Source organism: Arvicola amphibius, chromosome 4 (assembly GCF_903992535.2).
Source record: "Arvicola amphibius chromosome 4, mArvAmp1.2, whole genome shotgun sequence".
In the NCBI taxonomy this organism is placed as follows: domain Eukaryota; kingdom Metazoa; phylum Chordata; class Mammalia; order Rodentia; family Cricetidae; genus Arvicola; species Arvicola amphibius.
In genome coordinates, this window is record NC_052050.1 from 63763342 (window position 1) to 63777313 (window position 13972).

The following is a 13972-nucleotide window of genomic DNA, read 5'->3' on the forward strand; positions in this document are numbered from 1 at the left end:
CCAGCTCAGATGTCCTTCAGAGGTCAAGGTTGACAACAGCAGAACAGAACTTTGAGAAGAGCCTGGACCCAGACGTCACCAGGAAGAGGGGCAAGTATAGAGGACGATCATGAGGGAAGCACGGATATCTCACGTGTCTCAGCAACATGGCTGACCACCTGCCTGGAGGGGGTAAGTCTGAGCTCTGAATACTTGGCTGACCTCATTCCTGCTCCCTCCTCCCCATTATAATCCTGAGGGGAAATAGAAGGCAGATTTAGAGAATATGGGTCCACTGTCTTAGATTGCTGATTCTCTGAACAAAGCCGTTTTCAAGATCTGATTCCTGTCTCTTCTCACTGGCGTCTGTGAGTGACAGACCACTGTTCCAGTATACCCCAGTGTGGAAGGAGCCCCTGCACACACCCCCTCTGTACAATTATCCTGCCTCTGCCCCAGTGCCAGTGGTCAAGACTTGTCCTCAAGCTGTATGAATTGAGGTAGCTGGGCCGGGGTGAAGACACGCAGAAGTATGACTGGAAGTGAACTGAGGGCCCAGGTACATGCCTACATGTATGTGACAATGCCTATATGTATGTATGTCTTGAGGAAGAACACACAAGTTCAGTAAGCTATCCATGTGTTAAAATAAAAACCTTGTCTCTTCGTTCCGTGTGTGTGTGTGTGTGTGTGTGTGTGTGCGTACAGAGGCCAGAGATCAACCTTAGGAGTCATCCCTCAGATACTGTTTACTTTTTTTTGAGACAGTATCTCTCCTTGTTCTGGAGCTCAGCACCAGTTAGGCTGGCTGGCCAGTTATGCTGGGATTACTGGTGGATGCTACCATACTAGTGAGTGCTAGATATTGAACTCAGGTCCTAATGTTTGTACAAAAGTACTTTCCTGTCTACGCTACCTCTCCAACCTGTCGCCTCCTGTTTCCTTTTTCATTTGTTTGTCTGAGACAGAAGAATATTTTCACAGCTCTGAGGAAGTAAAGGCTTCTGTGTTGGCGAATATTGGTCTCAACTTGACCCCATCTGAAATCACCTAAAACCCAAGTACCTGGACATAATCTGCAGGAGATTTTCGTTGTTGGATCCTTTGAGGTGGGGAGACCCACCCTAAAATCTGGGCTATACTTTTTGATGGCATCCCCATAAAAGAACACAGGAGAAGGAGACTTTGGCTTTTTGCCTGCTTGCCCTCATTCTCACTTGCCAGTTCATCCGTCCTGCTGCTGAGGGTGGCACCATTCCCTAGTGAAGGGTCCTCAAATGTACCTAGCTAACCCTGAATATAGATCTAGATGAATAGAAAAACACAAGCAATCAGGCAGCCTTTATGCATTTATGTCTCTCGGCTCTTGACTGTGGATCTGCAGTGACAAGCTGTTTGAGTTCCCGCCTTGACTTCCCCTCAGTGATGGGCTATAGAAATTCTGAACTGAAACAAGAAGCCCTTTTCTTCCCTAAGATGCTGCTTGTCAGGATGTTTTGTCAAAGCAACGGAAGTGAAGCTCTAACAGAGACTTAGAAAAGTTGCTTGTACCAGACACGAGATATTCAACAGCGATTGGGTACGGAAGGAGTACTGTCACCAGAGCAACGCAGAGTCAAGCCGTAACGTGGCATGATGATAGACTTGGGTAAAATAAAAAAGGAAAATGTGAAGTAACTGGAACTCACATGCTCTGCTGACAAGAGTCTAAATTTGTGCGGTCCTTATGAAACAGCTTGGTAGAAGCTTCAATAGGAAAATGTACATAACTTGACTCAGGAATTCCACTCTTAAGTTATACTCCCAAAGGAAAGCCACATATGTTCACTGAAAGATTTTTGCAGGGCTATTCATAGCAGTCCTACGTAGACTAGCCTCATGATGGAGAAACTCACAAGTCCACCTTCAAAGACCATATCCATTGAGATGTTTGCTGTTGTCAACTTGACAGAACCTAGAATCACCTGGGAGATGGTGAGGGTGGCACCATTCTCTGGACGTGCCTATGGGGGATTACATTAACTGAGGTGACAAGACTTGCCCACTGTGGGCGACACCATTCCTTGGCTAGGAGCCTGGACTGTGTAAATGGAGATAGGGAGCTGAGCAGTATCATTAATGCCTCTGTGTCCTGACAATGGATGGGTTGTGACCAGATACCTCCAGGTCCTGCCACTTGATTTCCCTGACCTGACAGATGTCATCTTTGAACTGTGGGCCACAATAAACTCCTCTCCCTTGTGTTGCTTTCATCAGAGTGTTCTATCTCAGTAACAGGAACAGAAACATAATGCACAGAATGGAGCACTGTACCACAATGAGGTTGAATGGATCTTGACTGACAAGGAAAATAAGGTGAAGAGGAAGAAGAAAGACAAAAAAGAAAGAAGAAGGAGAAGGAGGAGAAGGAGAGGAAAGGAGGAACGGACGAAGAGGAAGACAAAGAGGAAGATGAGATGAGAAGAAGAAGAGGAAGAAAGGAAGAAAGGAAGAAGAAGAAGGAAGAAGAAGAAGACGGAAGAAGAAGAAGAAGGAAAGAAGAAGAAGAAGAAGAAGAAGAAGAACAAGAACAAGAAGAAGAAGAGGAGGGGCACTGCTATATAGTTTTGTACATACATGTACATGTAGTTTCACATGAAGGCCATAGACTGATGTCAGGCATCTCCTCTTACTCTCCATCTTATTGCTTGTGTGCGTATGAATGCGTGTGCATGTGGAAGACTGTGGTTCAGGTAAGGTGTCTTATTCAGTTGCTCTCACTGTGTGTGTGTGTGTGTGTGTGTGTGTGTGTGTGTGTAAAAATGTGTGCACATTCATGTCTGGAATGGAACATAGACATTCATGTGATGTGTGCATGTAGATTAAAGGGCAACCTTGGCTGTTTCTCCTTGTGTTGGCTATTTTTATGTCAGCATAACACATGAACTAGAGTTACTGAGAGGAGGAAACCGCATTTGAGAAAATGGCTCCATAAGATAGGGCTGTAAGGCATTTTCTTAATTAGTTATTGATGAGTGAGGTCCCAGCCCATTGGGGGTGGTTCCCTTCCTGTGCTGGGGTTCCTGGGTCCAATGGATTGGCCGGGCAGCCCATGGGGAGCAAGTTAGTAAGCAGCACCCTTCTATGTCTCTGCATCAGCTCCTGCCTCCTGTCCTGACTTCCTTCAGTGATGAACATTGCTGTGGAAGTGTGAACTGAATAAACCCTTTCCTCCCCATCTTGCTTTTTGGACATAGAGTTTTGTTTCCATGATAGAAACCCTAAGACAGTCTTCACCTTCCGTTTTGCTCAAGGCAGTTGTATCTCTTGGCTGCTTGTTTGCTGTATATATTGAGCAGGCTTTCCTACAAGCTCTTGTAGCCTTTCCTTTCTACATCCCATCTCCCTACAGAAGAACAGGATTTCAGAGGCTCGCACTGCACCTGTAGTTTGCGCATGGGTTCTGAGGATTCGGACTCAGGTTCTCATGCTTGCATAGAAAATGCTTTTACCCAGTGAACTGTCTCCCCAGCCTCCACTTTAGTTTCATAGGCAAGAGCTCATTGAAGCCCAGATTGATCAGTTTGACTCAGCTGACTGGTCAGTGAGGTCTAGAGATCTGCCCATCTTTGCCCTCCCTGGCCCTGGGGATGCAGAGAGGACTCACTGTGTCAGGCTTCTTGCTCCATGCTGAGGATCCAAGTTCAAGGCTTCAAGCTCACACAACAGGCACTTTGCTGGTCGAGCCACTTGCATGGCCCCTGAGCTGGGCTTGTATGAGTCGTGTACTTATCTGTTTCTGTTACATCTTGGTATGACTTATAAACCCAAACATAGCTGTGTCAATGGGGGATGATGTGAAGCAAAATTCACCCTATGAAGATCTTCCCTTGCTCAGTGTGTTACCTCTTAAAGCCAGAGTTAAATTTCATTGGATGGAAAATAGGTGAAGTTTCAAACAACGATACTATAAACGCTGATGTAGGATCTGTACTAGGAAAATGCACAGCTTCTGGGCTCAGTCTGAGGACCTGAGTTTGGTTCCCAGCATCCTCATTTGGCAGCCTACAACTGTTTGTGACTCTAGGTCCAGCGGGTACAGCACCCTCTCCTGGCCTCTGCTGATACCTGCATTCACGAGCGTGTACAGACATACACACACAATCAAAAATAAAATAAAAATCTTTAAAAAAATACAACTTTCCTTCATCCCTGTGGGATTTCTTGAGATACACTGTGCTCTGCGAGCTGCTGGTTCTCTGGAGAGGGAGGGTGGTGCCGCTTCTGTTACGTACCAAAGCAGTCCCTTATTTTCCCTCCAGGGTCATATGGGGAATAAAGAATGACTTTGTAGCAATGACCTTTTATCTTTTAGGGTCACCACAGATAGCGAGAGGGACCATGACATAGCTAAGGTATTCCCTGTGCCTTGGTCTCATCTTAGCGAGCCTCTAGCTAGCATGGAAGCAGGAGCCTGGTATTTCTTGCTGTGTGCACACCTCCTGGGTCCTCAGAAGGCAGGCTGGTGTAGGGCTGTGTGGCACTCTCTACAGAGGACCATCAACTCATTCCAACTGGAATCTGGGCCTGAGAAGGCAGGCCTGGCTCAGGGTCACCTGATACGGCTGTGTCTTCTGATAGACATCCTGACCTATCTAGTTCCTGCACTCCACAGCTGTGGGGAACACGTGCCTTCTCTGCCAACCCTCCCGCTTTAGACCCCTGTGCGGGTGACACACATGAGCCACTTTGCTAAGCCTGGCTAGCCCTCTTTTCTTTCCTGCTGCTGCCCCCACGCAAGCACTAAACACGGAGACCCTTGGCATTAGGAGGAGGAGGACTCTGGGTGGTCTTTAGAGGAAAAGAATAGGGCAGTGGCTGGAGTGTGTGGGGGTGTAGGACAGTTGGTAGAATCCTTGCCAAGCGTGCAGGAAACCCTGGATTCTTGCATAGACTGGGCATAGTGGTGCATGCCTGCAATCCCAGCACTCCCAAGGTAATTGCAGGAGAACCAGGGGGCTGAGGTCAACATGGGCTATGGGAGTTTGAAGTTACCCCAAATGCTGTCTCAAAAACAAAACAAAACAAAACAAGATGCAAAAGCTGTGAGCTAGCCCTTTCAGCACTCAGGCTTGGTACAGGGTTTGCTGGAGTACTCTCTTTCCATCCTCTCCTTCCTTCTCCCTCTCTCTTCTCCTCCCTCTTCTCCCCTTTCCTCCTTTCCTCTCCTCCTTCCCTCCAGAGCTTGAAAGCTGTTCACATATAAGCATTAGAATAGTCTTTTACATAATGCCCATTAGGGGAAAACTTGCTTCATTGAGGAGGGCCAGATTATAAAATGCTCAGCTAACTGACCGAGGCCATGAGAGCCCTCTGGACCTTGGTTTTCCCCAAATCTAAAATGAGTTGATTACAAGAGAAACTGCATGGCTTTCAGAATGCAGTGTATAGATTCATAGATTCATTAGGAAGTAAGTAATGGATTCATTAGCTTAGTAATCACTGACCTCTATTGTGGACACAGTGATAAACACTGATAGTGTAGAATCTTAGTATTGACTATAAGTCTCATTAACAGCTCTACCTGGGAAGAGAGAGGACATCCACCTTCTGTGAGAGACTATTACACAGCAGGCATAGGCTAAGTTCTGAAAATGCCGTGTCCCATCTAACCTTTGAAGTCCCCCCTACATTATCGCTATTTTATATGTAGCAGATTAAAACTGGCAAAAATGGCCACAGGAACCCCTCCCATTTAGCATGTTTGCTTACAGCATCCCAAACAAAAGCTGTTAGCTGAAGAATACCACTGGAAGGGTAATAACACGCTGCATGCTTCGATGACTACAAAACCTGTGTCTGTCAGTCTTGGGCAAAGAGAAAACTGCAGGTCCACTGGTCATGCAGGGACAAAAACACGGGCCCGAGAGAGACCACAGGAGTGGAGGAGAGCTTGACTCAGCAGCAGAGGGTCACCGTGGGGGTCGAGAATGGATGAGTTGTGTCAGGCAGAGAAGGGGCACTGAGTCAGTTTCTGCCCAGGTGACAAACATGTCTAGGAGCAATGAGTTTGCTTGTGGAGGCCCTCCTCCTCCCAGGAACAGCCTCTGGACTTCCCTCTGGCCAGAGGGGCCAAGAGCTTGGCCAGGTTAAGAGACAGGTGCCAGGTCAACCCAGAGAACTCTTAGCAGGGAATAACCGGTGGTGGGAGAGGAGCAGGACAGCAGCTAGGAAAATGAGGATGGTAAAAGAAGAGCAAATTCAGACCTGAAGCCCTGGTCTAATCAAGGAGTGTGAGCTTCAGCTTCCGTTTGTTTCGACGTAAGAGAGATCCTGTGATGTTGGTATAAACTGATTGATGTTCCTTTGTCAATCTGAGGAAACCAAGCCTAGGCCGTTGAGTTGCTTTAGAGCTTACTAAATGGTAGATCTATGATCAAACACAAATGTGTCTGGACGTGGGCTACCTGATCCGAACATAGCCATCTCGCCATCTTTGCCGGCCCCGACACCCCCACCCCTGCCTGCTCTCCGCTTGCTCGCCTGAGACTGTGTAACCCTGGGGGCAAGCAGGTCACCGACTCTGCTCTCAGAATCACTCAGATGCACCTTATTATTTACTAGTTTTTTTTTTTTTTCATGCGTTGGGTCCTCTGCTTTGCAAACTCAGAGGCTGGCACACATGCTTCCTGCTTATTCAGATCTACCATGATGCCTGTCACATGGCTCTCAGTCCAGAGTTAAATGCTACATGCCCTGCCCCTTATAGCACCATGAGCAAGAGTCAAAAAACTGGAACTACTAAAGTGTGTAACAACGGAAAAAGAAAAGGTAGTGCATATGTACAATGGAATACTGTTTCTGTCATTTTCCAAAGCCTGGAAGGAACTGGAGATCCCTGTCTTAAATGAAATAAGGCAAGAATGGCAAGATATTTGGAGTGTAAAGAATCGACTTTACAGAAGGTGATATCAGAGTAGTGGCTGCCAGGGAGCAGGGAGAGTAGAGGGGAAGGAGAGATGGGGAAATCATCAGTGGATAGACGATAGACAGAAGCAAGATGCCCTGGCGTGTTGTTGACTGTAACAGGGCTCAGGGTGACATCACACAAGTGCACATTTCAAAAGGCTAGGAGAAAACATCCCGAGTCCCTTTACCTAAAGTGTTCGAGGAGAGAGGCGCATTTAACTTGATGTACACATTGTACAGTGTATATGTGCGTGAGAATATTACATGGGCTGAGTTTGTAGAGTAGTTGCCCAGCAGATGTGAGTGAGGTTCTGGGGTCAAGCCCCAGCGCCACAGGAAAGATTATGTGACACTCCATCAGTATGCCATTTCTATGTATTTCTTGTTTCTCTTCATAAAAACACAGGTTTAATGGATCTTTACTTTTATCTGTGGTAGATATATCAATACATCATAACATACAAATTTTGTATGTATTTTTATAATCAATACAAATATGCACACAGACACAGACACACACACAGACAGACACACACACACACACACACACACACACCTCAGAAAGACTACAGAATAAAATAAAGCCCTTTCTGTTTTTTTTTTCTCCCCATTCCCAGAATGGGACTTTCAAGAAATAGAAGGTTGAGTGTTGGTGTCCCCACAGAAGGGATGGTGTCTTTCTGGCTGATGTCCCTCCTGCTTGCTTTTGAGTAGCTGTGATCAGCTCCTTCTGGGGTATCTGACAGGACTCGGAATCCCAGATGTCAGAATGGCTAATGATGTTCCATACAGGATGGGCTGAGCCTTACATAAATGAGAGTTGCTTCCTGATTTCCTGCTTGTGATACTGAACAAGGGCTTTCTAAGGTGTCACTTAACGGCCTTATTGTATGCTACAGGCACCCAGATACCATGATTTGGCATGTATCATTTAACCCATAAGCTCTGAGGCCGTGGAGGGGATGGCAGGTTCTTTTGCTAACCTTCCCCCTCTCGGTGCCTTTGCTCACAGACACCTGCCTAGAAAGTGTGCCTCCTCTTTCTTCTTTGCTTTTGTAGAAATCTTACCTCATGTTTCAAGGAACAGTCCCTAATTCCAGAAGCCTCTCCTCACCCCAGAGAATGCTTCTTTTCTCAGAAAGCCTCTCGACCCAACTCAGTGGCCCTCAAGAGCTCTGCTCTCATGTTGCTGAGTTCCAGAGAGACAGCACAAGGCCGTGTCAAGAGTCTATAATTTCTAACCAGTGTGCTCTGCTTCTCAACCCAGAACCCCCAAAGTCCTTACACAGCACTGTTGCCATCCACGTGCCCACTTTAATAACTGTGTGTTTTCCCACAGTCTAGGGACTGTCACTTTTCCTTTGCTGCCAGGCCTTTACTGATGGATGTGGGCTAGTTCTAGCTCTGTCGGACAACATGAGCATTCTTCTGTGTACATCTGATTATGTGCACACAAATGTATATTCCAGATTATTTCCAACTCCTTAATTTTGAAGCCATTTCTAATGGTTTCCCATCCACCTCACATCTAAAGACTACAGCTCAAAGTATGTCCCCAGAAGCCCTTGGCTGGGACAGCAGGGCCCTTCCTGTGCTGACAGTCACTTAATAGCTACACTGGAGAATAGAAGCTGGTGTCTAAAATGGCTTCATTTCTGCTCTGTCTCAACATCTCCCTCCCTCTAGGGGGCCATGCTGCCCTCACACTTGGTGGAGATGGAATATACTCCCCAGCACCCTCTCCCCTCTCTCAGAAGAAAGTTTTTTAAACAATAGTAAATACATATACATAATATATGTATCATGAATACATATATTCATGGAATGCCAAAACTAAAGCCAAGTGACTCCCCCACCTTGTTTTGAAAGGAGGGGGAGAAATCAGACTTCAGGAATATTGTAGAAGAATTTTTTTTTTTTTTTTTTACAAATTCTAACAATCTCTGGGATTCCTCAATTATTGTTAGGAGGATTGCTGGGCTTAGGAGATGGTGGTAATTCAGATTCATCCTGGATGTGTCCCTTAGACAAAGGCTATGATCTTGGGCATCTACAGCCAGAGTGGGCCAGGCGGAGGAGTCCATGCTGGTAAATGTGCTAGTCATTGTTTTCCTTGCTGGTATGTTCCCATACCCGACAAAGAAACAAGAAAGGACAAGTTTGTCTCACAGTGCGAGGGTACAGCCAATCATGGCAGGGAAGGCACAAGGTGGGCACTTAAGATAACCAGTCGCATTGCCTCCGCCTCGGAAAGCAGAAGTAGAGAGAGATGAATGCTGGTGCTTAGCTTGCTTTCTCCTTTTCATGGAGTCCAGGACCCCAGCCCTTGTAGGTTTCAATTACATTCATGTGTGCCTTCTGGTCTCAGTGAGCATAGTCTCGTCAATCCCTCACAGGCATGCCCAATGGCTAGATCCCATCAAGTTGAGAGTCAACAACTAACAGAACCTGGTGCTCGCCCATGTATCCAACACACCATAGATACAAACGATGAGAACAACACAACAATTTGATCGCTTTCCCAGTGAAGAGGCAGTGGGACGGTCCCTAAACAGCAGGGTAGCTGGATGCATCAGGATGACGAGGGAAGGTTGCTCTCTGGGTCCTTCCAACTCCATTTTGCCCGCTTTGCCTCCCATCCCAGCTAATTTCTGAGACTGTGCCTGTCCTGAGTTACCCAGGTGGCTGCTAAGAGCTAGGAAGTCTCTTCCTTCGACTGCTTTCTGCGTGAAATGCAAGCAATGACCCAGGCCCGAGAAAGCTGCTATAAAAGGCTTGCGCTCAACCAGCAAGCATGCTGGGCGTTTGGAACCTGTAGCACCTCTGCCTAGCTCTTTGTTTTCGTTGAGACAAGGTTTCACTTTGCCACACACACTAACTTGGAACTCTCAATCCTCCCATCTCTGCTTGCCCAAGTCATGGGATTACAGACACACACCACCATGCCTTCCTCATGCATAGTTTCCTGTGAGCCACAGAGAAGAGGTTCCAGTTTCTGTTTCCTTAGGTCACGGAACTGGGTGTCTAGAGTACAGAGCTGAGAAGGGTGTAAGATGGAAGCAGAGAGGCTTCAGGTGACGATGACAGACACAGCACATGGAGTATTTACTGTGTGTGAGTCCTGGCGGAGGAAGAACTTGGCCTCACCAGGTACTGTGTTATTTAGCCCTGCAATGCTGTGCTGCTTGGCTTCGGTTCAACATTGAAACAAGCTAGAGTCATCTGGGAAGAGGGGCTATCAATTAAGGAATTGCCCACAACAGAGTAGCCTGCAGGCAAGTCTGTGGAGCATTTTCTTGATTAATGATCGATATCAGGGTTGGGGAAGCCTGCTGTGGGCAGTGCCGCCGGTGATTTCGGGTATAAGAAAGCAAAATGAGAAAGTCATGGGGAAAAAGCCAGTGAGCAATACTCCTCCGTGATCTCTGCTTCAGCTCCTGCCCCGACTTCCCTCAGTGACGGACTATGATGTGGAAGGTAAGCGGGAATAAATTATTTCATTCCCAGGTTGCTTTTGGTCAGCGTCTTATCACAGCAACAGAGAGGTAAGCTAGCGCAGCATCTCAATTAAGGTAGGTTTTATTATCTCTATTTTCTAGATGGGGAAACCAAGGCACAGAGATTTATGTTTTAAGTGAACACAGCTAGTAAAGTGTAGAGCTGATATTAATGTCAAATGAACCTGTGCAAAGCATAGGTTCAGAAGGGTATTTAAGGTCATAAGGGGAAAGGGGACACACAACATTATAGAGGGGGAGGAGCTGAGTAGGAAACCCAGCAGAGGTCCCTCACACCAAAGGTCCTTTAAGAGCACAGTGCCGGGGGACCTTGGGAAGGGACATTTTGCTTGACTGGAGCCCTGCAGAAGCCAACACTCAGGAGGAGGCAAACTTTAGATGAGACACTCAGACGTGCTGGGGTTCCATCCCATCAGGGGACGGTAAGACCCGTGGACTGACAGAAGTCTGAGGTAGTGTCCCTGAGTGTTCTGTTCCTAGTGCCTGTGATGACACTGATCCTGCCTCTTCCTCAAGATGGGACTCCCAGCTTGTCCCAGCAGTAACTGCCCTCCTCACTGGGAAGAGCCTCTTCCGAGGTCACCAGAGTGTATATTTGCAGCCATGATCTAGATGTGTGACTTCTGTGTGTGCCCTTGACACTCTCCATATTCTGCCATGTAACTGGGGTTTTATTCACCTTCCAAGTCTCTGAAGCAAAGCTGGGGAAGGCAGGCGAGGCAGAAACCATTCTTCTGCTACAGTTGGATGGTGGTGCCTCACGCTGAAGCAGAGCTATCAGTACCCCCTCACAGGAACCTGAACCTGCCTTCGCCATCCGGTCAGTTAACTGTGTTCTAGTTTTTCTCTATCTAGAACTCAGTAATTCTTTCAGCAAAAACACTGGGTTTCTTGGTCAACAGATACTATATCTTCCAGAGAAGGTTCGCAAAGCAACAAAGGGTCAGGTCAGGGAAAATGTAGGCCCGGCAGACTCAGCCACCCCTGGGTAGAGCCCAGGATACAGAGTGATGGGGTTGGCTTCCTTTTAGTGCAGCCCCCACTCATGGCCTGATTTTTCCAACACATGAGAAAGAAAATAAAAACACAACAATCAGATTTTACACATAGAACCCAAAATGGAGCAGAGTTATTTTTAAAAAATACAAAAGCCCGATAGATAGTCTGTCTAAATGCACTAGCTACACAGCATGCAATCTATGCAAACACAACTCTTCCAGAGGCCACAAGCCCATTCTGGGCTGAGCTGCATTTGATCCATATATTTCTACAGTGAAGAGCATCCAGGATGAAGCAGGAGTCACCCTCTATTGCTGACACGTGCTCCCACAGTTCACCACTGCAGAAGATAACTTGATTGATAAGTTGATTGGGTCAGGACACATCTAGGGGACTCCCAAGGCACACCTTTGGGGGTGTCTGTGAGGGCATTTCCACAGAGTACTAACTGATGGGGACACCCAGCCTGGAAGGAGAGGGTCACAGGTTGCTCCCACCATCATACCTTTGCCGTCCTGATGACCGGACACTCAGACTATGAGCTCAGTGAAACCAGTCCTCCCTTAGGTTTCTTCTCGTGGGGTATTTGATCACAGCACGGGAAAACATGGACTCTAAGCATCTTGTGCTGTCGAACTTACCCTCTGATTGTCTTCATGATTTTGGCCGAATTCTGTTCATCCCTGAAAGCCAGACTCCACCCCATAAAACCAGGGTGATGCTGTTGGGTGCTTCCCCATCAGGTTTGCTTCCCACCTCCTTGTACTGCCCCAGGAGCTCCAAGGGAGGGATGCTGCCCACCTTTTCAGCGATGTGAGCTGCAGCACCTGGCCACACCTGCCATACAGCAGGTGTTAAGGACACAGCCACTCGTGGGATAACTTTCAGAAAACAACTTGTTGTGATTCTGGTGTGGGATAAAAACATCTCTCCTTTCAGCCATTCAAACTGTATGTTAACAATAAAATATGATGGCTCATCTTCAAAGGTTCCTTGAGCCAGCTTAGAGCTAACTGTGAACGAACAGGAAACACCAGACTGCTGCTGCCGTAGCCTGCCTGCTAGTCTATCTAATTCCCCAACTCAGATTCTGCCAAGCCACCCAATCCGCAAATGAGAAGCTTGGAGAAAATTACTAACATCTGATAATCTTTAAAGTAAACAGGGTGTAAAATGCAGAGGAACAGGGACACTGGTTTTGTTGAGAAGACAAGACTTACGCAACACGGGACGGAGCTGGAGGGTGGTTAAGAGTGCCTGATCCCTCAGCCAATGAGACGGTGTGGGGGGGCGGGTTTCAGACTTTAAAACCTGCTCCCCATCAGTGCTGTCTGCCTTTCCAGGCTTTGCGGAATTCTAAAAGGAAACACCTGGCTCTCAGCCCTCTAGGTCTCCAGTTCTCTCACTGTTAAATGAGAATCTCGTATGAAGTGAGGGTCTTTGTTTCTCACACCTTAGACCTCCAGAGCTGCCTAAAGGGAGAGGCCTCGCCTCGCTCTTACAGAAGACTGGAGCTCCAGCTTCAGTGGAGAAATTAGGGTGACAGCAGAGACTTCCATCCAGAGCCCCGACTTTCATTTGAACATTTCCAGGCCATTGTGAGAGCGTGTGAGGCACTGACTCTTCCTCCTCCTCCTCCGAGTCAGGAGGCTGGTTCAGTCTCTCAGCAGGATGCTCAGCCTCTGGCTTTTTCATCCATCAGCAGCTTCAGATGGAGACGTGAAGCAGCCCAGGGTTAGGGTCCCCTCCAGAACCCCCATGATGGGGGAGACCTCAAACAATCCATGTATTTTTTTTTTTCTATTTCAGGTGGATTTGTTAACTTCCCAGTTTAACTCACATTCTTTTCCGACATACAGCCGTATGAATCTGAGGTCACTGTCCTGCAATGCACCAGCATGACTTATGCTTGCCAGCAACTTTTTAAAATGCTGAGGAAAGGACACTACAGACAGACCCCTATATACGCACATACCCCCCTTTGTATTAAGACGCAAAGGGGCTCAAATAGGAACCGTAAAACACTGGACAAAAACCAAGTAAGAGTAACACTGCTAATTTTCTACATCTGTTGTTCCCATCGTCAATGCACAGCCCAGCTCGGCCTGCTGGGAGTGCAGGTCCGTATCATCACATCCAGTTTCTCTTCTCTTTCAAATATTTAAATGCCTTCAGTGTGTCTGAGTTTAGATTCTTCCAGTGTTAAATGGAAGGCTGAGATGGATGGAGTTATTGTCACAAGAGTTTAGGATAGAGAGATATAAGGCAAGCAATGGCACCACTGGGTGCTGGCCATGCAGACTCTTTAGTAAGATCAGACTACCCAGGCTGGCGGGGCTAAGACCATGACCTGGACCTTGTAGGCCATTCTTACTTTATTGGGTTCTAGTTTGTTCCATATTTCCCTGTTCCACTATTTTCTAATTAGGACAAGGTGAGAGGAAAGGTTTAATTAGTCTAAGACTACTTAGCCACACCTCAAACTGTCTTACTCAAATACTTTTACCCTTCTGAGCATACACCTAATT

General features: G+C 47.0%; 1 protein-coding gene across 6 annotated transcripts in view; it reads right to left on the bottom strand.

The window, feature by feature from the left end:
- Window positions 1–13972, bottom strand: part of Gria1 (glutamate ionotropic receptor AMPA type subunit 1) — a 316597-nt gene that overhangs the window by 61465 nt on the left and 241160 nt on the right. The window lies entirely within an intron of this gene.